A 16,324-nucleotide genomic window follows, 5' to 3' on the forward strand; every position below is an offset into this window, starting at 1 on the left:
CAAAAAAAGCTTGTCTGGAGACTGTGGTTGAACCTACCTGCATGTGATCACTTCTCCACAATTTAAAGTTGCAAACAAAAATAGTTTCTGATAAAGCTATTTATTTGCTTGATCAGTGGAGTCTACTGAGTTAAGAGTTGATAAAATCCAGCCTTCTAAAAGATTAAGAAACTAATTTGGTACTATAATATTGATCCCCTAAAATCAAACTTTTTAAAAAATAAAAATATTAAAGAATATTTTTAAATTAAAATATTTAATTTTTGTAATGAAACAATTAAAATTATATTTGAATGCTGTTTATGTCTCTGTTTTGAAAACTTCTTGCAATTGGCTTTTTTTTCTTTTTTGTTATTTTCTGTTACTTTCTAGAGTAAAGCTAGTTTGTATCTGTTGTGGGAAATGGCTCCCAGATGACATCTCCCTGGGCCATCTCTCTGGCCAAGAACTCACCCCCACCAAGAGCAAGATCCAAAATTTATCCATTTCCACACCAAATCCCTGGAATCTGATTGCTACTTTACTATCATTATGTTTTAAAGTAAATGAAGATTTTTAAACAAGTATTAATTTTATGAATCTTTCAATTCAATTTGCTTTCAATTTAATTTTCTCACATTTTCACTTTATATAATAGAAGATATTCATTAATTTTACCATTTAAAGTTTTTGTCAAATATCAGAATCATTAATTTTGTTCATTTCAATTGTTTATTTCTTATTCTACATATTTTTCTTCTTTCCTCTCTGCATTTGATTTTCTTTCTTCCTACAGTTGTTCAGAAATCTTATTTTTAATGGAAATTAATAATCAATGCTTATGCATCATAGAATTAAAATATTTATTTTATATAAAATTTAGCTATAAATCCCTTAAAATGAAATTAGTGTGGACATAAAGTTGGTTAAATTGCTACAGAAAACTGAAAGTTCCAGAATTACTTGTTTTAAAATACTTTTAGTTGTTCAGAAATATTAAAAATGACTCTATCTTAAATATTTTAACTTATCAATTATTAATTTAAAATTACTGATTTTTCCCTAGTTTTACTGTAGTGTTTTAATTTCAAACTTTTCATATGTTTGAAAGTATTTTAGAATGCATATGCTCTTGAATACATTTACATTTATATATCTTATGTTTATATAAATTATTCCTGCCTGCAATTTATTTTGTTCTTAGTTTTCACTTTTACATATGTTTACATTGTCAGCACCATGGATACATCAAGAATGACTGTTGAAGTGACTTTAGAGTCCCTCGAACTTATCCCCTAAGTGATGAGATACTAACTTTGTAATATTATAGTAATTCTCTGAAACTGAAAATCATGTACTCTTATATTTACTCTCTTACATTGGGTAAACATTTAATTTGTATGTTAAAGTAAGCAAATGAATCTACTTGCATGACAAATTTTGCAACCATTATACCCGAAAACAACCATCTTTGGCAGAAGTAATTCTGGACTCTCTTTAGCAGAAAGTAGGAAATAACCTTTATGAGACCAAGTACAACACTATATGATCAAGCTTTAAAAGTCATTTACACAGTTTCACACTTACGACTTGCCTCCAGCATTTGCAGAACACCTTATTTTACCAGCCTAATTATGCCTCATTGGTGGTACACTGGGAACCAGTGAAGCAGAAGAAATATTGAAAGAATTATTTGTGCAGAATACTTTCAAGACAGGGAGTGATGGCCTCATAGTGATGGCAATAATCAAAAGAATTATTAAATAAAAAAATGTTGTCATAGAATATCAGAGACTTTAAGGCATTAGCAAATACGATAGCACTGGAGGGAATCTTTTTTTTTTCATTTTTTTTATTGCTGTTAATTCAAGGAAAAAAGGTTGCATAAAATCCAATCTGTTCTAGAAATATAAGTGGCCTTTCCAGTACATAACATTTCAAATATCAAAGTATATGGTAAACATACAAATAACGAGAAGGTAACACACCTCCTATGTACAGTACAGTATTTTAAATCATAAAATACAAAAAGTACATAAAGCTCCATAAAGTACAACTGGCAAGTGATTCCCAACGTGCTCACAACACGTTGTGAGAGCGTATCAACACTCTCACCTGAACAACCCAACTGCAGCTTAACAATTAATTTAATAATGTGGTCCAAAAATACCCAGATCAAATAAAATATATTTAATCAAAATAATTTTCTTTACTCAAACTTTTTTCTTTCTAAATTAAAGCTTTCATCTACCCCTTTATAACCCCTTCCCCGTAACTCCCACCCATGAAAGTTTCAAAATGTACATTGGTGCTATAAATATAAATGCTACTTATGAAGCATTAAATTAAGCTTCTTTTTTCTTCAAGTTTTTCTTTTGTCTAGCAATCTGTTAGGCTTCTGAACCAAGACCAAATATTTAAGTTCCTCTGCTGCATACCAACATTATTCCACACACAAAAATCTATCATTTCTGCTCTGTACTGAGGAATGGGAAAACAAAACCCCCCACCCTTAAACCTATGACTATACAGTGGTAGTTGTTTATTGCTGTTGAATGCAGCAGTCACCAAAAAATACACCCAATCTTCCAGATAACCTCAGTGCACTTTAGGAAATCAAAAATTACCTGGAAGCAATTTAGTACATAGATTGGCTTAAAAAATTTTTTTTTAAACAGCAGCATTAACTTAGTGACATGACACTGACATGATTAATACCATCTTAACACACTCAGAATTCAGTCTTTCACTTTATAATCAAGCATAGTGGTAAACATTTATAAAAGTGACTTTGCTACGAGAAACAGGTTAGGGAACAAATACCTGACTTTTTTTTTGTAGAAACCCATAGCTTCTGTTCGGATTGCAATAAGCCACACACATTTTAAACACAACGTAACACTGTAACAGTTGGTATAGCAAAAGAAGAAATCTTTACTCAAGTAGTGTCTTTGAGCAGGACATGGTGGTAGACGACAAGTAGAACTGGCTGTTGATTTTCATCACAAACACAAGCACACAGAGAATGATATTCACACCAGTGTGTTCACTTTGTGTCTCCCTGAAGCAACAGGCTAGAAAAGTATGATGAAAGGAGAGAGATGTTTTCTTTTTCTTTTTTTTTTTTTAAGAAAAAGCTATCTGTCCATAGGTCATATCTTTCAGCTTCATATGGTTTGACTTCTTCCTCTTGCTCCCACTTATTTTCATGTTTATTTGGACAACAAGCACTGCATATATGTATTTGTGTGATGCTGTTTATTACATATATACATACTATCTTGGGAATTTAACTTCTCATGTAGGATTAAGGTGAGAAGTTTACCCTCCCTTTATATGCAGAGCAGTTTACAGAAATGTGGACAAGTACACTGCCAGGTACTCCTGCCGCAGGCCAGGGAAAGGGCAAGGGTGGCTGGCCAGAGCAGTGTAGTTTAGGGTGAGAGTGAGAAAAGCTGGGGAAGAAGCAGTTTCTTTCTTTTTTTTTCAAAACCATATGACTGTCACCAGTGTTGTAAAAAGGGGTCAAATACACAGTTTTAAAGATTCAGTAAACATTGCACACAGCAAGTATTCAGTGTAAAAAAAAGCACGCATCAACATTTTCCTTCATATATATATATATATATATATATACACACATATATATTGGTTGTTCAAAACATTACAAAGCTCATGGCATATCATCTTCCATACATTTGATTCAAAATCCATAAATTTTCCTTTTGATAGTTTGTCTGAAGTTTAAGTTACATGTATCATACATATAAGCCTGTTGTTGAACCAGGAGACCAGAGGCTCAGAAGCATTGCATTCTTTCTTATTTTGGACATTGGTACAAGAGAAATAAAAACTCCCAACTGCATAGAAATCTAGGAAATGTATAGACAAAGAAACAAACAAGGAACCCTGATTCAGGGCTCTTAAAATGGTCTTGTCAAAAGTCACTGAAGACAATTCCTTTGGAAGCTTCAGTAGGAATTCCTGTAGTTCCTGGTGGGTTTTTGTTACTGTTGTGACTGAAAGATCAGACCAGTTTACTTTGAAAGTGTACTCCCAAAATTTGTCAGCCCTTTTTCTCTGGACTCCTCTCAACATTATCTTCTCGATGTGTACAGCTTCTCACTGAGCTCTATGAGGTGCCATGGTAAGTCCATCCTGAAGTATGGGGGCTTGTTCTATCAAGCTAGTCTCATTACTTTGCAAGTAATCACCATGAGCAGTGTCATTCTGGGCCGTGGAGCCGGCAAAGTTGCACGACTCCACCTCCGTTTCTTCTGGGGTCCCCGCGGAGCGCGGTGCGGAGCCTTTCCAGATGCTTCCTCAGGGTGACCCGCTGATGGAAGGAGAAAGCCGGGTGCAGCGAAGCCATAGTGAAGAGCAGCAGCAGTTCCTCCTGGGCCCTGAAGCCGAGCCCGCCTCCTGCCCCGGGCTCGGCGTCCCGCCTTCCAGGCCGATCTTCTCGGCATCCTGCTCGCCGTTGCCGTCCTCGCCACCCCGCGAACCCTCGCCTCGGGCCGCGCCAGGCTCTTGAGCACCGAGTCCACCTGGGGCAGGAGGCGGTGAAGGCGGCCGGCAGCCTCCCGGTTTTCCGAGCCCAGCAACGCCAGGCAGACGACGATGAGGCGCGAGCGCACGGCTGGCTCTCGGAAGTCAGCCAGAGGCCCTGGGTCCAAGAGGCCGTTGGCCTTGGCCTCGGAATCGCGCATTAGTGGTAGTCCTTGCGCGCCAGGTCCTCCAGGCACGAGCCGAGGAAGCGCAGCTCCAGCGGGTTGCACAGGTCCAGCAGCCCGCACATGAACTCCAGGCGCTGCGCCGAACCCAGCACCAACCCGAACCACTCGTACACTCGTTCCTGCTCGCGCAGCGCCGCCGCGGGTCCCCCGCCACCGCCCGGCATGCCCGACCCCGCCGCCGCCCCGCCAGCAACAGGCGGCCCCAGCCCCCGGGGCAGCGGCGGCTGCGGAGGCTGGGGGCCCCTGGAGGGAATCTTTGAATATCATTATTTATTCTGAAAAATAAATGCAAGGAAGTAAATGAATACTTTGAAACAAGATATTGAGCAGATGTTACATGAGGCTGATGCTATGGCCCTGGTGTAAACAGGTTATAAATGGCATAAAGGTGTAAACTTCAAGAGTTTAATCTGAAAGTTTTATTCACATGTAATCTCCTATATATGAAAGATTGCTCATAAATTTTAATTCCACAAAAATTGGTATGAGAATATGAATAAATAAATGGCTACAGCTTTGTGCAAAGATAAAGGATTAGCATGCCATATTTACTGTTATATACCAAGGTACACAAAAAACTGTCCAAAAGATACTTTTTTCCTCAAGAGTTTATCAGCTAATAGAAAAATGGATTTTGAGCACGTTTGACTATTCTTACTGTAGATTTGTTAAAGGTGAGTTATTCACTTCAAGAAATTGCTAACATACCTGACTTTTTTAGAGCACCTGAATGAACTTAATTGAAAACTGCAAAGCCCTGTCAAAAATATTACGTGCACAGAGTTTATGGATTTGAAGAAAAAAATTCTGCTTTTGAAAAAGGATTAAAATGACTCTTTGTGATACTTGGGTGGTATTATATTTTAAATCCTAAAGAAAAATAGTATTAAGACTATTAACAACACTACAAAGCCTTGAGGTAACATTTTATTTCAATGTTCTGAAACACTTATTATTGGGAAAAGTTTTGAAAATCATTTATATTTCTGTGAGGAATTTCAACATTACCTTTGTGAATGCAGGAAAAAGAAGGCATATGAGACTTATACATTTTCCTCTCATGGAACATTTTTATCCTTTGAAGAAAAAGTGATAAATATTATATTGCCCTTTGCTGACACCAACTTTTGTGAATAAAGCTTTCATTAATGGCAATCATCAAAAATCTGATGTTGCCAAAAAAAAAAAAAAACTTGTCACAAAAACGATATTTTATAAATGCAAGCTCAAATGTCTTATTAAAGATTTTTACAACAGTGTAGTTGGAAGTTTTATAGATAGTAAATAGTTTACATATGTCCTAAAACTCGATATTTCATTTTTCTTATCATAATTATATGTTATAAGGGAAATGTGATAATTTTTTTCATCAAGTTCCTTATAGGCATTTCCAAAGTGTCTCCAGGTTTAACCCATTTTGCATGTGTGAAAAGGATGTGGGAGGCCCTGGAATAGCAACAATTTGGGGGGGGGGTTAGAGGGTGGGAGGATGTTTTTCAAATGGAAACATGGGAAGAGCCTAGAGTGGCAAAGGAAAATCTAAAGCAGATTTTAACATCACTTGATAGCCATTCTCCATTAGAATCAAGATGTAAAAAAGCATTAAAAATACAATGAAGACAGCTTCGTCCACACTTTTCCCCTCCTGTGTTTTCAATAGATATCTAGTTCATTAATAATTATTGCTCTGTACCTAATGGAAGGGGAAGTTCTGCTAACCTTGTGAATCTATTTTTATTTTCCCAATGCCTTCAAAGATAGCAATTAAGGTTAAAAAATATTTTAAAAAGTCAATGGCATATTAAGGGATGGAAATCCTTTACTGTATTCTAATTGTTTCTAAATATGTATGTTTTACTTGAGCAAAAATTAGAAACCATATGTGAGTATTTGCACATTTTCATTCATTTGGTTTATGTAGTGCTATTAACTGCTAATACATTTAATACATTGCTGGGAGCCATCAGCCAAGTAGGTATGACAATCTCCTTGCCAGCTTACTCCCATGCTGTCTAGTGGAAGGACTTCTGAAAGGTGACCTTGCTCAAGGACCAGGGCAGTTTAGCATAATAGGATATTAGGGTGTTCCCCCTTTAGAATAGGGCAGTTTAGCATAATAGGAGATTAGGGTGTTCCCCCTTTAGAATAGGGCGTATCCTGCTGCTGAGTTCCTCTTGAGTTCTTAGGGTCAGACAGTATATTTTGGGAGACAGAAGCCCATGCGGAGTGGATTTGGGCAGAGTAGTGGATTTGGGCAGAGAGTGGATTTGGGCAGAGAACGTGGATTCCTCCAGAACATGTTTGTAGACGGCCGGTGTGAGTTCAGGAATAAAGAATTGCTGTTTGAATCTACAAGCTGTGTGGAGACTCGTGATTTGTGCCCAGCCAGAGACTGCGGCAATACATAAGATCTATGGTTTCCTGTTAACACTTTATAAGGATATTATAGTTTTATGGTTAACATTAATTTGAGGTATTGCTTTAAGAGTAAACAGGTACTTTAAAATAATTATTTCCCTGGTGTTTAATTTAGTGTTAATCATGTTAACAAAGTTTTATGCAGGCAAGAGCACAGTAACTTCATATTATGCATGTAAACTATGTAATAGAGTAATAAAATTTTTGCTTAGTATTATAGTGTCCTTAGCTAAAAACATTTAATTGTGTGTAGACTTATTTTAAATTTGATTAATTCTGTTAGCCAAGCTTGTTCTTTTAATTGTCCCCAGAAATGCATTTCCTTGGCTCCCATGTTACAAAACTCTGGAGTTTTTCCTGTGCCATATTTGCACACTTAAGCAAAATTAATGTTATAATGTAAAGAAGATTGTTCTGTCAGGGGAAAGATTTTAAGTCAAATTCATTATCTCCATACTTAGGATCTATCTACATAAGTTATTGATCAGATTGCATTGTCCAGCCAATATCAGCTTGAGGTGATTCACTGGAATCAGATTGAGACAGACTGAGGTATTGACAATTATCCATTCCTTTCACAAATCTAATAATAATAGCAAGTTGGGACTTCCTTTGCAAGGAAAGCATTGTTTTAAATAATTTCAGTTTTTAGATCACTTCATGTTTACAGAAAAACTGATGGAAAGTTATAGAATTTCATGTGTCTCCCTTCCTCCCCACAGGTTCCTTCTCATGTTATTAACATCTTGCACAATGTGGTGCAATTGTTACAACTGATAAACCAATGATACATTACTGCAAGTTCACAGTTGACAATAAGGTCCATTATGTGTTGTACAGTTCAGTGGGTTTTCTTAAAATATGATGTCATGTTTTCACCATTATTGGATCATACAGAATAGTGTCACTTCAAAGGGTGTATTTTAATTTAATTGCAGTCTAAGATAGATTTGTCAGTGCCCCCATATTTTAAAAAATGATAAAGCTTTTGTGTTTGGAAAAAAGAAAGTGGAAAATATTGTTCACGGTTTTTCCATCATATCTGTAAAGAAGGTACTTTTAATAACAGAAACAAGTTGATTCCAGCAAATTATATATTTCTTTCTAGAAGAGCCAAAGATTCATGATATTTGCCTTACTTTCTTCATCTTCAAATTTCAACTTTGAATTTAATTATAATTATTAAACATGTCTCTTGCTTTAGTCAATTTTCACTTAATGTTTTTATCACAAAAATATCTTTGAAAGGCTATACACTAAATTTAATTTATCAATTATGAATATATATTACTGGTGTAAACAAGATTCTGTAATTTAGCAGTTTTCCCTCCTTATTTCCCCATTAACTTTCAAGTTTCTGTTAAAAATAAAATCCTCTTGCCAGTGGTGCACCTACCAGCTTGGGGGGCTGAGGAAGGAGGATCACAAGTAGGTGATAAGAAATTCAGTGAGACCCTGTCTCTAAATAAAATACAAAATAGAGCTCAGTGGTCGAGTGCCCCGGAGTTCAATTCCCACCCCCCCCCGCAAAAAAAAAAAGAAGAAGAAAGAAAGGAAATCCTCTTGTGTATGTTTCAGAGGATGATCCTAGAGCAGAGGTAAATCTTGGAAAATTTGAGAAAATATTCCTAGCTACACCTAGATCATAGGTGAACATGACAACAGACAATAAAAGTTAACCAGTAGATAATGATGGAATTTACATTTTCCTGTTGGAATTAATAAGCATTCTAATTTGCATAGCTTGAAAATAATAATACATCACTAACAGTGATGAAGCAAGTAACTGAGTCAGGCACTGGAAATGGAATACTTCCCAACCTTTGGATGAAGTCAGGAGTAATATCTCACCTAAGGGAACTTTCTCAATTGAAAGTGGACTAATTTTAATTTTAAGTATTAATTCTTTGTACTGGCTGAATGTGCAAAGGGAAGTATATAATGCAATATACATATTCAAGCTTGAATAATACCCCCAAAACTTTGCTTATTTTAATATTAGATCAAATGAAAATTAACATTTTTTTAGAACTCAGAAAAATTTAATAACAGATATATTAAACCAATCCATACTCGGTATAGGTTAGATAGAGATAATGTGAAACAACTAATTAACTTTAATTAACTGACCTTTATACAATTTCCTCCAAAATGCTTCTCCAGTGTCATACTCTCTAGTGTCCACCATTGCTCATTCATTGGATGTCTAGAGACCCTTTGTTTTAAAAATGTCACTTTTTTTTCCTGCTCTGCAAGTGCATTTTTCCCCAAAGCCCTCCTCTTTCCCTTACTATTATTGTGTACATCTGGAATATCTTCCCAAATTTATTATGTTGAAAGCATGATCTCCAATGTAGCAAGGATTAATCCAACAAGTGGATTAATCCGTTGACAGATGAATAAATTACTGGGAGGAAGGACCTACTTGGAGTCACTTATTGTGCTTTATCTGTCCTTGACTACTTCCTCTGTCTGTGGCCTGGCTGTCAGAAGCTAAGCAGCGTTCCTTCACCATGACCTTCCACCATATACTGAATCCTCTGAAACCATAAGCTTTGGCTTATGACAAGATATATGAGTTGCTCTTCTCATATATATTGTGCATAGTGATGCAAAGAAAACTAAACACTCTCTGAAAGCACTGACACCTGAATCCAAAGAGTTAACTAGTGCTGAATCAAAAGAACAGACACCCATAGTAACCAAGAGTTAATTCTCCTCTTCTGTCTGCTCACATTCTCACTCCACCTGAAGGGGCTTCAGCTACTGCCCTCTATAGGACACTTCGGATATATTCCAATTTAATTACTTTTCATGCACTATTTACCATGGTGCTTTCTAAAGTCTAAATTTAGCATTTACCAGGCCTCTGTAATTTCTTTAATTTTTATTTTTTAGAGCCTTAGATTTTAATACTCAAGAGTCATGATTTTACATTCTTTGGCACTTTCTTAAGGAAATGACTAGAAGTAGAAGAGCCATGGGCACAAATAACTGCCCAAGTTTTCCTTCTCCATCTGTAGAACAAATAGTGATTTCCACTTCAGGAGGCTGTCAAGGTAAAAGTGTATATAACCTGATTTTAAGTGTGCTGCACAGTACCTAGAATTCAGCAAATACTTCTTCAATTTCTTGCACTATCAACAAATTAATACAAATTCAGATTATTTGAAGGACCTCTATTGTTTTCATCACTAAATGTTGCTATCGCACATTAAGTTTCCAATCTGTTTCTAGTTTTTTGAAAAGTTGTAAAATTTTAATGGATTATAGAAGGAGAGTTAATGTTGTCCCTATCACCATTAGGTGTCCTAGTAAACAAAAGAACCACTATCAAGAAACCAAAATGAGTCTATATTCTGCCATTCTAGTCAAGTGAAATCTTTAATAAAGAAGCATTACTGTAGTAATTATTGTGGACAAGAAGTGCAAAAAAATAGTTAAAATGGAGAATTTATGGCACTCAAGTCAGGGAATATGCTGGCATCTTCTGAAGGACATCTTTGGGGACTCCTCCCCCGGAATGATGGCCTGGCTGTAGGACTGTGGTGTGGAAAAATGGGAAGTGTTACCCACAAGTTGATGAGTGTGGGATGTGGGTAGCAGTGAGGAAGGGAATGACTATGGAATCTCAGCAAGGTTCCAAAAAAAAAAAACAATTTCAGTTTTTATTTGGTTTTCTTTAATAAAAGATAAGCAGTAAATGTCCTTGTTTCCTAGGAAATATCCCTTCTTTTTTTAAAAAAATTAAATCACATGGCATGGAAAAATTGAGTAATTCTATATTAATTAGGATACTTCTACTCTAAAGATAAACCTTATGGTTTAACATAATTTAGTTTGAAATATTATTTTATTTTCATTTTGAAATGACCAGGTTGAAGAAGGATGATATGTGTGGCATTATATGGAAAATAATATATTCAATAGTTAAAGTATTTTATTACTTCTATCAAGAATTTTATGTTTATGAAGGGAAATAAGCATCCATGTTATTTGGCTGTGGTTTTAGGTACATTGTAGTGAATTTATATTAATGAAAATAAAAGAGCTGATATCATTTTGTATAAGGGTAGGGGCAGTTTGTATAATTTTTTCTTAGATCATGAGAAACGTGAAAGGCATGTGGATATGGTTTGTGATATGTACCTGTTGATTGTTTTCCAAAGCATATCCTATGTAATTGGAGTCAGAATATAGCATCAGTCATTTATGGAATTGAAAAATTGCTTTTTCTTTTATGTTTTTACCTGCTAATCCCATAGAATTTTTCTTCAAAAAGAACGATTAAGGATTGTAAGGAAAATAATCTTCCTTAGAGAATATTTTTTTTATTATTTTATTTTGTCTTGAATATGTCCAATTCTTCATTCATAAAAACAGTTTAACTTTTGTTATTTGTTGAGACATCAGTGGATTGACATTCCATTTTAAAAATCAGTGATTTTCTTCAATCTTAAGTCATTACTTAAGATTGAGATAATTAAGATCCTGAAATTTTTTTGATCCTTCTATTCTTAAGGCATACTTTTTTTAAATTTTAAAATTTACTTTGAGGACATTTTTATTTTCATGTTTGGGGAAATTTTATAAAATTGCTGTTTAAGTGAACTATCACAAGTACCAGGAAGGATAGAAATTGCTAATTATTCACCTTTCAATAACCATGAAGTCTTGTACTTCTAGAGCACAAAGCACATTCAACATCAATAAAGAAAAAGAATCATAGCAGTATTATTTCTTGCTTTAAGCATTTCTTCAAAAATTATGCATTAAGATGATATGCAAGGAAATATACAGAATATCCAAGATAATTAAGGAAATTTGTCTTTATTGGCTCTATCAGTGGATATCAGGCATGGCTGTGAAACTGGTAGTAGAGCCAAGATAGCTTACATGAATTTAGAAAACATGGGGTTTGTTCTACCTTCAGTGACAATGAGATTAGGAGTGGAAGGCAACTTCCTTGAAATGCATCAAAGTGAACAGCAAGTGTAGCTGACACTGTGTACCCAGGGGACTGTGGAGAGGAGGGAAAGGCTTTGAAATGAGAGATGCCAGGCCACAAGCCCAAACTACTGTGATACAATCATCTCTTGGTATCTATAGAGGATTCATCCCAAGACTGCAGCATATAAAAAATCCAGGGATGCTCAAGTCCTAGACATAAAATAGCATAGAATCTTCATATAACCTATGCATCTCCTCCCACATATTTTAAATCGTCTAGATTTCTTATAATACCTCATACAATGTACATGTCCTGTTAGTAGTTTATCATCTTCTATAGGCAACAATGATAAGAAGTTTGCATGGGTTCTATACATCAGATATATATATATATATATATATATATATATATATATATATATATATATATATATATATATATTTCAAATACTTTCAACCTGCATTTGAGGTTAGTTGAATAATCTGGGATGCAGAACCTACAGATGTGGAGAGTCAAACTGCATTCTATGAAAAGAAAATGTCGCAAATCAAGTAAAACTAAAATTTGTGTTTCAAGCTACTGCATTTTATCATCTAACCTAAAATGGATTTAAGTATAAGTTGTCTTTGTATTTGTTGTGTAGTTAGATGTATATTTGCTATCTTTTACAGTGAAGTTTAGCGACTGCAATGGAAAAAGAAAAGTATAGTATGAAAGCAGCAAGCCTGAAGATTTCAAGGTGGATGAAGATGACATGGTCTATGCAATGAGAAGCTTTCCACTCTCTTCTGAGCATGCTAATTCCTAATATATGCCCAAGACAAGGAGACCCAAGAGAAGTGGCAAGTGGCAGTAAAACTAAGTCTCAAGCCAACCTCAATCCAGGAGTTGGCAAAGGTATAATATTGGAGCTGATGTCTACAAAACAAAAATCAATACAGTTAACAAAATGTGTGTGTGTGTGTGTGTGTGTGTGTGTGTGTGTGTGTGTGTGTGTGGTACACACATTTTGCTTCATATCACATGAAATAGATGGCCAGTACTTGAATTTTTTTATCAACTGCAGTTAGTTTACCAGTATTTTTAATCTTCTAAAATACTTAGACATGTATATTTTAAGTGACCAGAAATTATATTTGAAAGATTTTTTTATACTTTGAAATTATAATTTAATTAAAATTAGAAGTAGTTTGTTTTGCATCTTAGAAGCTTTATAAGCTGTTAAATATAACCACAAAATAAACAATTTCTTTGCATATCATCACCAGTCAAATTTATTAGATGGGAAATACAGATTTACAGTAGTAACAGTAAAGCATGTCTGACAATGAGTGTTAGGATCTCTTTTGTCCCTTAATAATCAAATTGGGAGTGTGAATTATTTATACTACTGATATGACTTTTAGGAATTATATATACTCCCTCTGGTGGAAGCTGTTGTGAGCCCACATAAAATAAACGAAGAACATTTCCAAGAGAGTACTGTTCAATTCAGTTCAGAAACATTTATTGAGCACTTACTTTGTATAAGTCACTATATTAAGTACTTTGAACAAGATACAATAAATTCTTTAGTAAAGTTATGATAATATTATTTTCAGACTATTCTAGTTCTTTGATTTAATTAAAAACAGTTACTGAGGGAGCAAACCCATATATTCTAAAGTTCATGGTTTGATGAACTGTGACTATTACATTTTGCACATTTATTGTACTGTGAGAGACAAGAATACACACAATCAGTTCTGGTATTTAATTGTAAATGTGATATACACAGCCATAATCAAATGATAATGAGTACATGTAAGAAAAATGTCATTTTTTTCTTGTGCTATTTGTTGAGATTTCATTATATTAAATTTTAATTAATCAATTAACTATTAAAGGTAATCATGTCATTTGCATAATGTAAAATAAGAACCTGGTGATTAATGGAGTAAAAAGACACTTTTATTGTTTTTGATGTTTTGTGTCCTAACAAACTAACTTGGGTATTTGCACTGAAGCAGGAAGGGCTAATGGCAAAAATGTCTACAGATATTGGGAGAAACAGAAGAAAATGTTGACATCTATCAGAGATTAATACCTAGTGTGCAAAGTGGGTCATTTGAAGCATCCATCATGGCTGACATAGATTTAGAATAATTACAGCATTAATTCTGTGGGATTTAATAGGGTCATAAATATTTGAGACATTCCTTAGCAGTATGTATTAAACTTACCTTGGAATTCAAATTATATTTTAGCACATCAAGATCTAAATTTAATGTACAGTATCACATTACCTGGTCTGTGGTTTAAACTAATGAGAAATATATAAAAAGGTAGTATTAACTTTTGCTCAGTACTAAGCTACTATCTAAGATGGCTTATAGAAACTGCAAATAGTTAACACACCTGAGCCCAATAATAAATTCAGTGAACAGTGCAATTCAGAAATTTTATGCTTTTTGTTTTTTATTATTTTAATAAGGGGATAAGGAAAGGGCCTCCAGAGTTATTTTCTGTTGATAATAAACTGTGGTTCCTACACTTTTAGGTACCCATTAATATTGATTTTCTTTCAGAAAATATTTTTCCTAGTACTCAGGAATATCTTGTTATATTTTAATGCAAATGAGTCCCATGAAATTGAAGAGATAGTATTTCCAAGACAATCCACCAAACACAGTGGATACCTACAAAGGCAAAAGAGAGACTGGGTCATTCCTCCCATCAACTTGCCAGAAAATTCCAGAGAACATTTTCCTCAAGAGCTTGTCAGGGAAAAATGGTGCAATTTTAATTATTCCCATGGCATGTGGGTTTTTTAATAAATCACTTATTTGTGTTGTATATTCTGTCCTTTGTACATTGTAATTCAGTTTATCAATGATCAAAACCCCCCAAAAAAGGTGCTATTTTTCTGTTAAAAAAGTTTTTGTGTTTTTTTACAAAGTAAAGTTTATGACATCTGTATGGAAAACATTTTTTTTTCTGTAGCTAGGTTTTCTATAACACTGTAGAAACCTATAATTGTTTTCCTTGGTTATCTCTTGCAATATTTGTAGGCAGCCCCCACTGTGGTCCTGGATGCTATGGATGTAATGCTTGTTCTGTATGTGAATACTAAGGCTACATGCATCTCCACCCACTCCTCAGCCACTCTCAGTACAGACCCTGGGGCTGCCTTGCTAGGAGCTGGGCTCTCTGTGGAGATCTCTGCCCTCCACAGACAGCTTTGGGGCCAAAGGAAAAAAAAAGGAAATCACTGCTAAAAATTCCAGCACCAAGTGCATTTGAAAGTTTTTTAAAAGGGAAAAATTACCTCTGATACTATTATCAGAATCCCTAGGGCAGTGTAAAACCAAAGGCTTTCAAATCTGAAGTTAGTTTTTTGTTGTTGTTTTGGTTACTCCAGATGCATACCTTCAGATGAAGAAATTAAAAATACAGATTTTTTTGCATGTTGTATAAAATTATCAACCCATTATTCATGACAAAAGTATAATAAGACAAAAATCATTATATTTCCATTTGCTAAAATGTAAATGTTCTTATGAATGATTATTTGAGCATGCACACTCGTGTTTATTGAGAGATGTGGGTTTTTTAATAAACCACTTATTTGTGTTGTATATTCTGTCCTTTGAACATTGTAATTCAGTTTACCAATGAGCATAACCCCCAAACAAAGGTGTTATTTTTCTATTTTAGTAGAATATGAGAAAATAGAGAATGGTGCTTTAACTTTAAAAAAAAACACAACGAGATTTTAATAATTAATTTATTTTATTTACCCAACACATAAAAATCTATTATTATTTCCTCTAAATGGTATTGCCCAGTCATTGCTTTTTATGCCTCCCTGCCTTCTTCTCTGCCTATAGATTCTCTTCAGCCTCCAATGGCTACTCATACATTGACTTAATTTTCCTGGGAACCATTGTATTTGTAGGAGAAGAAAATGTGCTTATAGTGGCTCTACAGTTTGGGAGTATAAAAATATCTCTTGAGATCCTTTCTCATAAGCTCCTTATTAATAAAGAATTGTAGTATTAGTTGCCTTTTTAAAATGATATGGAAAGCTTTCTTGCAATGAAGAGTCTTTGTGCAAAGCAAGTAAAAATTATGGTGTCCAGGCTCCACCATGTTGGAGTTCTGTGAAAGCATATTTCACACTATGAATAGATAATTGTTTCTTATTGTAACTGATGAAAAAAGGTGAACAGCTTTTATTTCAATTAACTTGGACAGCTGT

General features: G+C 34.7%; 1 pseudogene; it reads right to left on the reverse strand.

Moving 5' to 3' along the window:
- Positions 1-3,723: 3,723 nt before the first annotated feature.
- Positions 3,724-16,324, reverse strand: part of LOC143386422 (zinc finger CCHC domain-containing protein 2 pseudogene) — a 30,433-nt pseudogene continuing 17,832 nt past the window's right edge.

The sequence above is a fragment of the Callospermophilus lateralis genome, unplaced genomic scaffold, assembly GCF_048772815.1.
Source record: "Callospermophilus lateralis isolate mCalLat2 unplaced genomic scaffold, mCalLat2.hap1 Scaffold_101, whole genome shotgun sequence".
Taxonomy (NCBI): Eukaryota; Metazoa; Chordata; class Mammalia; order Rodentia; family Sciuridae; genus Callospermophilus; species Callospermophilus lateralis.